The sequence below is a fragment of the Hyalella azteca genome, unplaced genomic scaffold (genome assembly GCF_000764305.2).
Source record: "Hyalella azteca isolate HAZT.00-mixed unplaced genomic scaffold, Hazt_2.0.2 contig5776, whole genome shotgun sequence".
Lineage (NCBI taxonomy): Eukaryota > Metazoa > Arthropoda > Malacostraca > Amphipoda > Hyalellidae > Hyalella > Hyalella azteca.
The window spans coordinates 29,128-42,135 of record NW_025935956.1 but is presented as its reverse complement, the minus strand read 5'-3'; positions in this window follow the sequence as shown (position 1 = coordinate 42,135).

The window sequence follows — 13,008 nt, the reverse complement described above, 5'->3', positions numbered from 1 at the left end:
AATCCTGCTTCCTTATCAAGGAAGTGACGAGGACTATCACGAATGAAGCGCGACTGTTCAACAATTGCACGTTTGGCTTCTAAGTTGGATGTGCTGGAATAGTGATGCTGATCAACTAAACGGTCGAAGAAGATGTTAAGAAGTCTTTGCTCTGGGTTAACATCGTAGTCTACCGCTTTTCGTTTGGCCTCGTCAGTAAGGCGAAGGAAATGCGATGCTGGGCCAGGACTCATGACTCGAATGGCTTCAATTCCTACTTCCCCTCGTGTTCTTCTGGCGGATTTTATCGGGTCAGTGCTTAGGGACCTCGGATGTATGAGGTGTCGGTTTTTATTCCGGCTGCAACGAGATTCAGATTTTTGTTCATGATCTCTAAGTGCCGCATCTCTTCCTTGCAGGGTCCTAATTGCGTTTTGAGATGGTGGAGTCCGGTGCTCAGTAGGATAAAGTAACAATTCTTCACTCCTACGTTCAGAGATATTGATCATTGATTGTGTTCGTTGGTTTCCAATAGTTGCAAAGGACTGAGGATCACAACTGAGCTGACGAGACTGTTGAGGAGGTTGATATCCTTTTGCCGTCCTGTTGGTTGTTAGGCCAAGACCTTCTTTAGCAAACTTAGTTCTTTCTTTTACGTCCGTTGAGTTAAACCTACTAAAGTTATTTATTCCAGATTCTTTGCAGGATGAGTTGAAGTCTATTTCTGTGCCTGTTTTAAATGAGCTTGTTAGGGTCGATGGAGATTTATAATCCGAAGGACTTCCCTGAGGACGAATTCTTGTCGTAGTCACCGTTGAGCTAACGTAGTATTTGCTTGGCTCCGTAGCTTTGCATGGATGCAGCGAGTTTCCAGAAATTTCTTGTCTTAGATTTGAACTATCTTTGATATTCTGAGTTGCTTGGGACTCGTATTTTTCGAAAGCAGAGACTTGTGGAACGGGGGAGTAGTGTGAGCGGGAGGTGATTATATTTTCCTTTAATTCAACGCCCTCAGGTTTCTGTATCATAGAGCCTACTCTATTTTGTGTCACGGAGTGGATTTTCTGAGTATCGTGGGTAAAGAAAGGTGGATCAGTATTCTTTTTGGGTGACTTTTCTGTCCTATCTGCTCCGCGTTGTGTATTGATTTGTCTCACTGCAGTTGTTGACTGGAGGGTGCCGTAGGAAGCATCTGAGAACGTCTGTCTGGATATTCCCTCGGTCTTCTTCAAACTTTCATCGAACGCACTTACTTCGCAATGTAGGAATTGTGGATGGGAATAAGGTTTATCAGTAGAAAATAAAGCTAAGTCATTTTCAAATTTATCCGTGGCTTTTGAATTGTATCGCGAAATTTGATGACAGTTAGAACTTTGGAGTGTGAGACAGGATTTAGAGAGTTCTGCATTTCCAACGGCCGTAGTAGGGTTGTTGATCGTGCGGAGATCGACCAAGCTACCAGCTTTTGCTTTATCATTCTTTGATTTCTTGAGATGTTCTTGCCACATGTATTGTTCGTATGCCAACTCTTGTTGTATCAAATCTTCAAAGAGACGGATCGTGTCAGCCACTCGCTTGTTGTATTTTCCAGTCCTCGTCGCATTGACGTCGAAACTTTGACTACGTCGAACTACAGCATCATCGCCTTCATGCATTGATTCAGCTTTACGAGCTTGCAATTTATAAGCTTCTTCAAACAGGTCTTTCCGGCTTCTTCGAGCACTAGAAGAAGAGCCTCTCTCAAAATTTGATTTAAGACCGCAACTGTCATTTGAGACATCGTACGTCTGTTGAGAGCCCGATGTTACTTTGGTGGTACGGTGTCTGTCAAACTTGGAATCCTGTGTGGAGCATGAAGTTTGCATCAAACGACTCTGATCAAGCGAAAAATGCCTCCTATCTTCAAAGTTGTTTCCAGTTGAAACAATTTTCGTCATTTTTGTGTGAGATTTGGAAGATGTATCATTTAATACGCTTGCTGAGTGGGATCTTGGAGATGCATATTCTGTTAGTGAAGCAGAATGTCGACTTTGTTGCCTTTTTGGAGGAATTTTGGGACAGTGAAGTTGTTCCTGACTTGTGTTTTGCCTCATTGTCTTACAAATCTGTGAATTCAAGATATTGGGATCACTAGGTGCACCTTCTTTCGAGAATGACCAAGTCACTTGTCCCAGTTCATTGGGCCACGTTTTTCTTTGATCCTTCTTCACGTTACCGCGGCGTAAAAGCACTGCATTTGGGCTTCTTACGTTCCGTAAGTAACTATCAGAATCTACTGCCTCCAATGACACGTTATTTTCTTGCTCATAAATTTTTCCTCGCATACCATGAACATTTTTATAACTTGGTAGTGGCACAGGAGGAGCGCGAGGGTAGTCGTAGATGTGTTCTTCGAAATCAAAATTTCGTTTTTCAATGTAACCTTGGCTTTCGTTGATTCGGTAATTTTTTGTCAATTCTTTTGAATCTACAAAAGAATGGTGTTGATTATTAGTTACAGCTGAAATATTTTTGATGCTGCTATATTCTTGTGCAACGCCACTCATATCCAAGTAAACTGATGAGGGTGATTCCCACTTACGATGGTTAAAATCAAGGAGCTTGTCAGAAATCTGTGACCGAGAGGCTTCTGCTGTCGAAAATTGATTACTTTGAATGAAAAATGAAGGCAATCCACAAGAATTTGAATTTCTCTCAAATCTGGCTCGTCGACTATTGAATTCAAATGGCGATTCTGGGCGTGAATTCAATTCATTTTGGTCGTTGAATGTTCGATTTTGTCCATCAAAAAGCTCCCTAGGTTGTTGTTGTTCTTTGCATAGCTCTCGTTGTGTGATACGTCCATTTTGAATTTTTCTGTGTAGGGTATTTTCGTTGAGACTCTTTCGTTTACTATTGTTTTGTTCACCTTGATAAGAAAATCTGTTTTGTTTCACAACCAATGACGGTTGTATATCAGGTGAATTCACTAGCAAAGGTGACATTGACTCAGATTTCATCTTTGCTTCGTTTCTACCCAAAAAACCTTTATGCTTGTTAATTTCATTCAAGAGCCATCCACTAAACTCGTTTCTTGTGTGGGTTTCCGATGGACTTGGAGCATTCCTCCTCAAGGCTTCACTGCGAGAAAAATAATCATAAATGGAGTTGGTATCTCCTAGTTCTTGACGCCTGCGTTCTTCTTGCCTCTCTTCGTACGTCATTTCACTGAACGATATCTTTCCAGGATGCGCATAATTCCTGTTGTTTGCCCGAGACGCTGGATCTGGTTCGGGCTGTCGAAATTGAAAAATTCCATTCGTGCAAACGACGTCTTCATAGATCTCTTCGCCACCGATTATATCAGCCAAGTTCTCATACGTATGAGACGATAAATCGTAATGAGAAGAATATTTTTTCTCAGAGGAAATTTTATTTTTCAGATTGCCACTTATTTCAGATGCAGGCTGCCATGAAAATCTTTGTGCAGAAGGCTTAACAACTTTGTGTGGATTCGTATACGAGAACTTTAGAATTGGTTTGTATTTCGACCCTCTCAATTCCTGCTCGTCGGAATCCTCACTGGATTCCATGGTCCTGCTACTCTTTCAGATTCCTGTTACTCCCTTGCACTTTGTCAATGTTTCTATTAGTACCTGGAAGAAACAGACATTATATAATAATTTTTCGTTTTAAATATGCTGAGAATTGAGTCTAATGATCTCAGTTAATAAATTCGAAATTTAATATATTTCTGGAAATATTTTCCAAATGATTGATCTCGCTTTATATTCACAGAAATGTGAGCCCAGAATTCTCTAACCTAATGCCTCGCTTTAAATTTACTCGAATATATTAGCACACCTAACGTGCTAGATAGCCCAGAATTCCTAGATCATAATCATACATGTAATGTAATATTCAATCTCTCCCCGATTTTTGTCCATGTCTGCTGACATCCAGTGTCTATAATCAATCACTGCACATGCTCTAGAAATAAGGTCTCAGAATAATGGTGAAAATCACGTGGTGTCTGCTGTCATCCAGTGTCTATAATCAATCACTGCACATGCTCTACAAATAATGTCTGAGAATAATGGTGAAAATTCACGGTGAAATTTCGAATTTATTCTATATTACAGCGTCGAGGCCCGTCTTCCCTCACGTCCACAAGTCCAACTGAGGGCAGACGTGGAGCTGCTGCCTGGGGCCGAGAACACCTGTGACCCCAGCTGCAGGTGTACACCTGTTCACACGAACCCAGGTGCTGCTCTTCAGCACCTCTCTTGATTTTTGCTGTAACTTGAATGTGCTTCTTGTTTCTCTATTCAAAACTCAAAGAACAAATGAAGTTTTATTTTGGCGCATCGCTCACGAATTATCGAAGTATTTCAACATGGAGCAGTATAATGCGATTTATTTGTATGTTTATTCTCAAATTAATAGCTGCAAAGTTTTACCGCGGCTCTCTTTTGATTCTACCCTAAACTCTTGCGGATTTTACCCTATATTTTATGCCTGTTCACGTTACATACATTTTATCAAATATTTCAATGTTTCGAGTTTTTTGCATGGTTCATGCACATTGCTCGTATTTTCCTGGTTTCCCTTCTGCTATCAATCAGATTTAATAAAATTTTGAAGTTGAATTTCTCATGACTCCTTCGAAAGTAACATGTGCTCCATTTTTGCGCGTGCATATCGATCTTATTGGCCTTGTGAGGTGGAACCTAAATTGAAGCTTCAACCAAAGACATGAGACAGGTGTGAGCACTGCATGACTCACCGGCACACACTTTATTCTTGTTGACACATTTGTGTCACACCTAAACCGTAACCTCTAACAGTTCGAAAATCCCTGTAGAGTTTACCTTTCACGAATAAGGAGATTGAATTTGCGATAAAATAATTGCGATTGGAATGTTTTATAATGTGCATTTGGTAATGCAAAATATTCACTCTTGAAACTGAATATTACTTACGAGACTATGACAAGAGTCTCACGAATGAAGTATCATAAATACTTTACAAAACGACCGAAACTTTTTTCCATAAAATCATGCGAGTCCAGCCAACTGTACGCTCCATCAAGGCTGTCATCAAAGCCTGACTTGGCTGCTCGGAACTACCCACGTTTCTGTTGGCAATGTCCTTCTAAATTCTCGAATATCGGAGGATTTTTAAAAATTTACACGTGACTTGAAGGCTTTCAAGTCCACGAGGGCAGGACTTTCTCTCGCATGTATGTTTTTTGATTCTGGAAGTCTAAATCTGAAAGTTAAAATTTATGAGTTTAAATTTGAAAGTCGAAATTTGCGATTAAATTTGTTGAGGTTGAATCTCCAAATTTGAATCCAGAAATCCGAGTTTCCCTGAATTTTCTGGTCTATGCCTTTTATTTTAGAGGTTCGTGACTTAATCTACGTTCAAATCAGGATATGAATCACTGAGATTGAAATTTTAAATCTCAATCTGATTCTATGAGTCTGAATGAACGACTCTGATCGAATCGGCATACCTGAATTACAAACTAAATTCGTCAGGTTAAAATTTGCAATTTAAATCGGATAGTTTCAGTCTGCAAGTCTGAATCTGTACCTACAGTGGGGGGAAATAAATATTCGTACACTTGAAAAATCGTATTTTAATGTATGTAAGTACACAAACTGAACAGGAAAAGTTATTTATATTATGTATAGAGGCGCATTGTATTCAAAAATAGCATCAATAGAAATTAAATCTCAATGCAACAAAAATTAATGCAACATGTTTTTGAGATTTAATTTCTTTCGATAGTATTTTTGAATACTATGCGTCTCTATACATAATTTAAATCACTTTTCCTGTTAAGTTTGTGTACTTACATATGTACATTAAAATACGATTTTTCAAGTGTACGAATATTTATTTCCCCCCACTGTATATAAGAACCTGAAAACCAAAATTTAGTCTCTCTGCTCTTCTGACTTTGCGAAACAGAAGCTTAACGCTCAGTTATCGAATGTCGTTCGATAGTGAGAATATCTTCTGATCAGCAAGATTCGTACGATCGTGAAAGCATTTAAAACGCTTTTCGGTTATCGTTGTTTCCATGGCTACGCTTGTGATCAGATTCTCAGGATGATCGATATTTTCTCAAGTTATCCATTAATGAAAACTATCTATCTATATATGTTTCCTTAATGTAAACTATCAATGTATGTTTCCTTAAATTTGTTTCGACTTTTGTAAAAAGAGGCTATCTTTTTATATTTCAATAAATTACGCTAAATAATTATTAATTCAATAGTAGTAATTAGCACACAAATGAAAAATGCTGCAAAAAGTGTCGAGTATTTTTACCAAACGTGTTCGTCCTATAACGGTCATTGCTATAAATTAAATTTTCAAACCCTTTTCCTTCTGATATAAAAATTTATCCGCCCTTTTTGGGCGGCGATCGGAAGCTTGAAATCGGACTTCAGATGATGCCTCTTGATACCGCAATGCTGCAGTCAGTCTTCGTAGGGATAGCATCTGCAGTAATTAAATGTTACGAATACGATCGCGTCTTGAAGTAAAGAATTATGAATATAATTTAATTGCCCTATTACTCTTTAATTTAATTAACTCTTAAGCGAGATTTCTGATAGGAAATTTACATTGATGTTGATCTTTCTAAGCTACCCTTTTCAAGTATCGCAACAATTTGAGCAGAATGCATTTCGGATGTCACTTCCTAAATTTGAACATGTGTACTTACTGGTGAAAATGTTCAGCTTGTATTTTAGTAGATTATCAATAATAATTGCATGTTCAAGATGTATTATCGAATTTTCGTTCACCTCTGGCCCTGCCAACGAACAGCTTGTTTGATGGATGGAATGCTACGATAAAATTTTGGAAATAAAGTGGCTGCTGCGTGTGATGTGGTAGCCTGCCTCATTTTCATATGTATACGCACCTTTTATCCTCTAAACAACTCTATTACCTTACCTAATATAGACTCTAGATAAATATTCTAACGTTAATGGCCAATGGCCATATGTATGCCTAGAGATAATTGACTGAGCTGACGCCTTCCATGTATGATTATTCAACAGCTAATTTACAGATCTTATGCACGTTTTTCACACTCCAGAATATTTTTTAGTTGAAATTCGAATTCCAACTGCGGTGCATCCGCCATTCTCTTCATTTATTCAAGATTACAATTACCTAATTACCGAATTTTAGATTACCCAATTTTTCTCCAAAATATTGTGCAAATGTCGGATTTTCGAACAACGATCTGGATTAANTCACAGAAGGCAGAAATAAATGGTTACTGCTGATACGGTTTCTTTTCAGGCCTCTGCTACTCGTGTAGAACGTATCAATTGAGGCACCAAACGTATTAATTTGTACATGGAACTACCAGTTGATAACCAAATGTATTATTTGGTAAGTCGAACGCATCATGCAATTGATACATCTAACGTATTAATTAGTACGTCAAACTATCAGTTCAAACACCAAATGTATCATTTGGTACGTCGAAATTATAAATTGATACATCAAACGTATTAACTAGTACGTCCTCCTATCAGTTGATACATAAATGTATTATTTGATTCGTTGAACGCATCAATTGATACATCAAACGTATTAATTAGTGCGTCAAACTATCAGAATTGATACATAAATGTGTTATTTGATTCACCGAACGTAACAATTGATACGCTTAGTAAAGGTACTTGTACACGTAATAAATTAATGCGCAGTATTAAGGCAGTATAGCTTTTTCCAGGGCTATAAGTTTGCAGAGAAGTTATCTTGTGGCGCGTGAGTCACGCGTTTGTGTTTTCAGCTGCATGGTCAAGATCGGGAAGACATGTGATGGAGGAGAGGTTCTGTTGCTCCATGGCATCTGCTGCTCCAAGTAAAGAATTAAATACGTTGAAGTGTTCAATTTTTGAGATAAATTATTTTAACTCAGTAGTTAGCGGCAATTGTATGCGCCAGTAATACTACTAGGAAATAATAAAAACGGACATTGTATATCTGTATTACTTCAATTACTTGTATATCTGCAACGCTATCATCGTTTGCAGAACTGAACGAACAAGGAAGACACGCCCCCTTATCCTTCACACTGAGAACATGCTTTAGCTCACTATTTATCTTCATTCAATGTCACTTCCTAAATTTGAACATGTGTACTTACTGGTGAAAATGTTCAGCTTGTATTTTAGTAGATTATCAATAATAATTGCATGTTCAAGATGTATTATCGAATTTTCGTTCACCTCTGGCCCTGCCAACGAACAGCTTGTTTGATGGATGGAATGCTACGATAAAATTTTGGAAATAAAGTGGCTGCTGCGTGTGATGTGGTAGCCTGCCTCATTTTCATATGTATACGCACCTTTTATCCTCTAAACAACTCTATTACCTTACCTAATATAGACTCTAGATAAATATTCTAACGTTAATGGCCAATGGCCATATGTATGCCTAGAGATAATTGACTGAGCTGACGCCTTCCATGTATGATTATTCAACAGCTAATTTACGGATCATATGCACGTTTTTCAAACTCCAGAACATTTTTCAGTTGAAATTCGAATTCCAACTGCGGTGCATCCGCAGTTGGAATTCTCTTCATTTATTCAAGATTACAATTACCTAATTACCGAATTTTAGATTACCCAATTTTTCTCCAAAATATTGTGCAAATGTCGGATTTTCGAACAACGATCTGGATTAATTAGTTTAGAAGTCAAGTTTAATGATGATTTTGTTTTGTTTTGTTTTGCTATTAGTGAAGTTTCAACGTATACATGAATATGTCAAAATTTAGTATGCGTGTTTAAATTCTGGCATCGTATATATGCAGTGACTATTCAAGCACTTATCCACGATGCTTATCTTTCGGGATATTATTTGGACCTGAAACTTTCGTCTTAATGGTAAAATCTCGAGTCATTGTTAAACGGAAGGATCAAACTTCGGAATGGATTTTTCTATTATCATATGTAAATTCAAGTTTCATAATTATAAACAGGTTTTCGGTTTCAGGATGACTGAATATTAACATAAGGATCAAGTTTCAAGGTTTGTTGACCAATAGAAAATAAATGATTTCCATTATTATTCAAAATTCTAGTTGAATAAGTCAATGTGAATTTTTACACGTGAGTGAGCGCAAATTATGCAATATGCATCATACTGTAATATTATTGCATTATTCTCTGTACACTAAAAGCAGTCTCCGACTCCCGCTGGACGGGCTGGGGTTCAAAAAATAAATAACCATGCCTGGCTCAGTGTTAACGGATAAGGAAATAATTAATGACTTCTAACGCTGAATATTTTGAGGACAACTGGGATGCGCTTTCACTTGACCGAGACTGTAGCCTTGTCTTGCTGCAGCGGAGGATGACGTGATGCCTGCAGTGCGTTTGACGCTATTTACACATGCTTATGTTATAAAATTTCCAAGATTTCCGCTTTATGCGTACGATTTCTGCTTCAAAAAATTCTATCTAATGACTTGACCACTAAATTTTACTTGTAAATGCTGATTAGCTCCTATAGAGGCACACATTTTATCTATTATCACGGTATTTAAGAAGAACGAATTTACTTACATTTTTCCATATTTGATAGAGACAATTTGTTACGCTTTTCTTAAGTGCAAATTTTTAGATCTGATTGAATGCGCTCCAGACAGATCGCGGTTTGCGCGGTCGCCAGGGATGTCTGAGGTAAGACTGTGATGGACATTTGAAGCTCACTAAGTGGAGGCCATTCATGGCGGTCATTAACAGGCGCAGTGGCCGCTCAGTCCGCCGTTACGCTGCCGCTCTTTGCCATCCGTTTGTCTGATTGACCGGAACTTGTGGTGGTCGTAGGTAACGGACATGCTCAGCAATACTTTATTTTTGCACATCCCATGAGTCATTTATAAGTATCATTTAAACTGTTCATTACAACTACATGGTCATCCCTGAATACCTAAATTGATAACTAAAACGGGCATACTCAGCAGAACTTCAGTTTTTTACATCCTGTAAGTTATTCCGAAGAATCCTTTGAAATTCTTTACTACAATTAGATCGTTGCCATCTTATTTCCTAGGTAGATAGCTCAATACATTTGGCAGTCAGTTATGCCTGACCTTGATGAGATTTGTTCACTAAGTAGTCAAGGCAGAAGGAAAAGGTTACAAATGAAGAGGTTTCTTTTCAGGCCTCTGCTGCTCGTGTCGAACGTATCGATTGAGACACCAAACGTATTGATTAGTGCGTCAAACTATCAGTTAATACACTAAACGTATTAAGTAGTGTGTTGAACTATCAGTTGATACACCAAACGTATTAATTATTGCTTCGCATTATCATTTGATACATCAAACATTAATTATTGCGTCGAACTATCACTTGATACACCAAATGTATTGATTGGTACGTCGAACGGATCAATTGCTAAACCAAACTTATTAATTAGTGCGTCGAACTATCAGTTGATACATAAATTTATTAATTGATTCGTCGAACATTTCAATAATATATACGTTTAGTAAAGGTAATCTTACACGTATTTAATTAATGCGCAGTATTAAGGCAGTATAGCTTTTTCCAGGGCTATAAGTTTGCAGAGAAGTTATCTTGTGGCGCGTGAGTCACGCGTTTGTGTTTTCAGCTGCATGGTCAAGATCGGGAAGACGTGTGATGGAGGAGAGGTTCTGTTGCTCCATGGCATCTGATGCTCCAAGTAAAGAATTAAATACGTTGAAGTGTTCAATTTATGAGATAAATTATTTTAACTTGGTATAGTTAGTGGCAATTGAATACGCCAGTAATACTTGGAAATGATAAAAATGTGTATTATGCACCAGTAATACTTGGAAATAGGAAATATGGGCATTATGCACCAGTAATACTTGGGAATAAAAAATACGGGTAATACACACCAGTGAAACTTTTTTTAGTCATCTTAATTTAAGGTCAATTGATCAGCTTGACATGTAGTTTATCTCACGTGATACTGACGGAAGCGATTAGTTCCTTATTTTTTTATTTGAGATCCATTCAGCTTGAGCCATTTGTTTTATAAAGATATGCTTCAATATAAAATTGCCGTAAAACTCGTTTATTAACGCTGAAAATTTGTCTCGGTTGACGTCAGGGTAAGAGCAACGTTATCATCGTTTGCAGAACTGAACGAACAAGGAAGACTCGCCCCCTTTTCCTTCACACTGAGAACATGCTTTCGCTCTCTATTTATCTTCATTCAAAGAAGATGTTACTTCATAGTGCATTTGCAACCCTTGCGTTAAAGTTATCCCATAATTTTAACGCAAACAATCTGAAGTCTCTAATTTATTTTTACGGCAGCTTCTTTCAACAATAAAGTTCTAACAGCTAAATTTTCAACTACGGTTCTAACATTAAAGTATGATGCATATTGCATAATTTGCGCAGGCGCCGCTCACTCACGTGTAAAAATTCACATTGACTTAATCAACTGTAATTTTGAATAACAATGGAAATCCTTTACCGTCTATTGGTCAACAAACCTTGAATGTGTAAGTAATATGGTGCGACACTGTTGCATTCATTATCTTGGCCCGGGTGAATACTGAATAATGTTGCCCATCTGTTTGGCTTTCATGTTGGTCTGTGTCAGCGATGAATCGGTCTGTTGGATCTGCCTGTTCAGCAGACCTGTTGGTCTGTGTCAGCGATGCATGGGTCTGTTGGATCTGCCTGTTCAGCGCACCTGTTGGTCTGTGTCAGTGATGCATGGGTCTGTTGGATCTGCCTGTTCAGCGCACCTGTTGGTCTGTGTCAGCGATGCATGGGTCTGTTGGATCTGCCTGTTCAGCGCACCTGTTGGTCTGTGTCAGCGATGCATGGGTCTGTTGGATCTGCCTGTTCAGCACACCTGTTGGTCTGTGTCAGCGATGCATGGGTCTGTTGGATCTACAAGACTTTGTCACTTCAACGTCCTGCCCAAGATGGCCATCGGGTCAATCAGGATTTATTAATTACAAATCTTTTACGCTTACAACAGTTTTGCCTTAAAACTAAATGCGCGTCAACAGTTTAGTTTTTGCTCTAATTTTGTTTCATCATGATTGCCTTAATTCTAAATCCGCGTCGTTAGTTTCGTTTTAAATCTAACTTGGCTTTAACAGTCTTACCTTAAATCTAAATTCAAGTCGACCATCGATGACTGGTACTACCGTACTTGGTTAACAAAAGTTTAGCTCAAAAAGTTCTTTGAATTCAGATCTTGATTCCTTCATTCCATAATTTTTTATGAAACCATCCGAGGAACATAAGCGCCTAATGGCCGCTTAAAATTGTAAGCAGTGTGACAGTACATGCAAAATTTAATGTATATTACGCCACTGCGTCGGTCTTGCCGTTTTAGAAAGCAATGTCTTCTATTTGTGCCAGGGACGCCGTAGCCTGTCAGAAGACGTTACCAGCTGTTTCAAGTGATGCCTTTTCAAGTAGAGATTTATAGGCCACATCTTGAAAGGAATATTCTGACGCTATCCCTGACAAAGCTCTGAAGCTACCATGGACGTTATACAAGTTAATTTCTGAATACTGCTTTCCTTCGAAAAAGATTGTCCCACTCATGTCAAAATATCAACTGGGCGTCTTATAAAATGCTCAGTTAAGTACCTATTGTCTGCTACAAATTTTTATCACAGGTGCTCGTAACAATCGGCAGTGTCAGTTGAATAAGCGGCATAAACATTAAATGAGTTCAGACTGCTTACAGATTTCAAGATTGCATTCGCTGGAAAAATGAGCGAGCCATAAGTGACAAGCTTGCGTGAGGTCTCTTGCCTTTGCCGTGGGTGGCCTTAAGGGACATTCAGGACACTTGATACTTGGAGTTATTGAGAAAACGTGTCTCCAACTGACGGCATTCAAGAGAGATGTTCGCTACGCGTTAGATGTGCGATACGTCCGTATTACCTCGGGTAGATATCGGGCCTAGATATCAAAAGAAAGGCTTACTTTTGTGTGTCCGCGACGTTTGTTGTTGTCGGGTGGGCATAGTTAT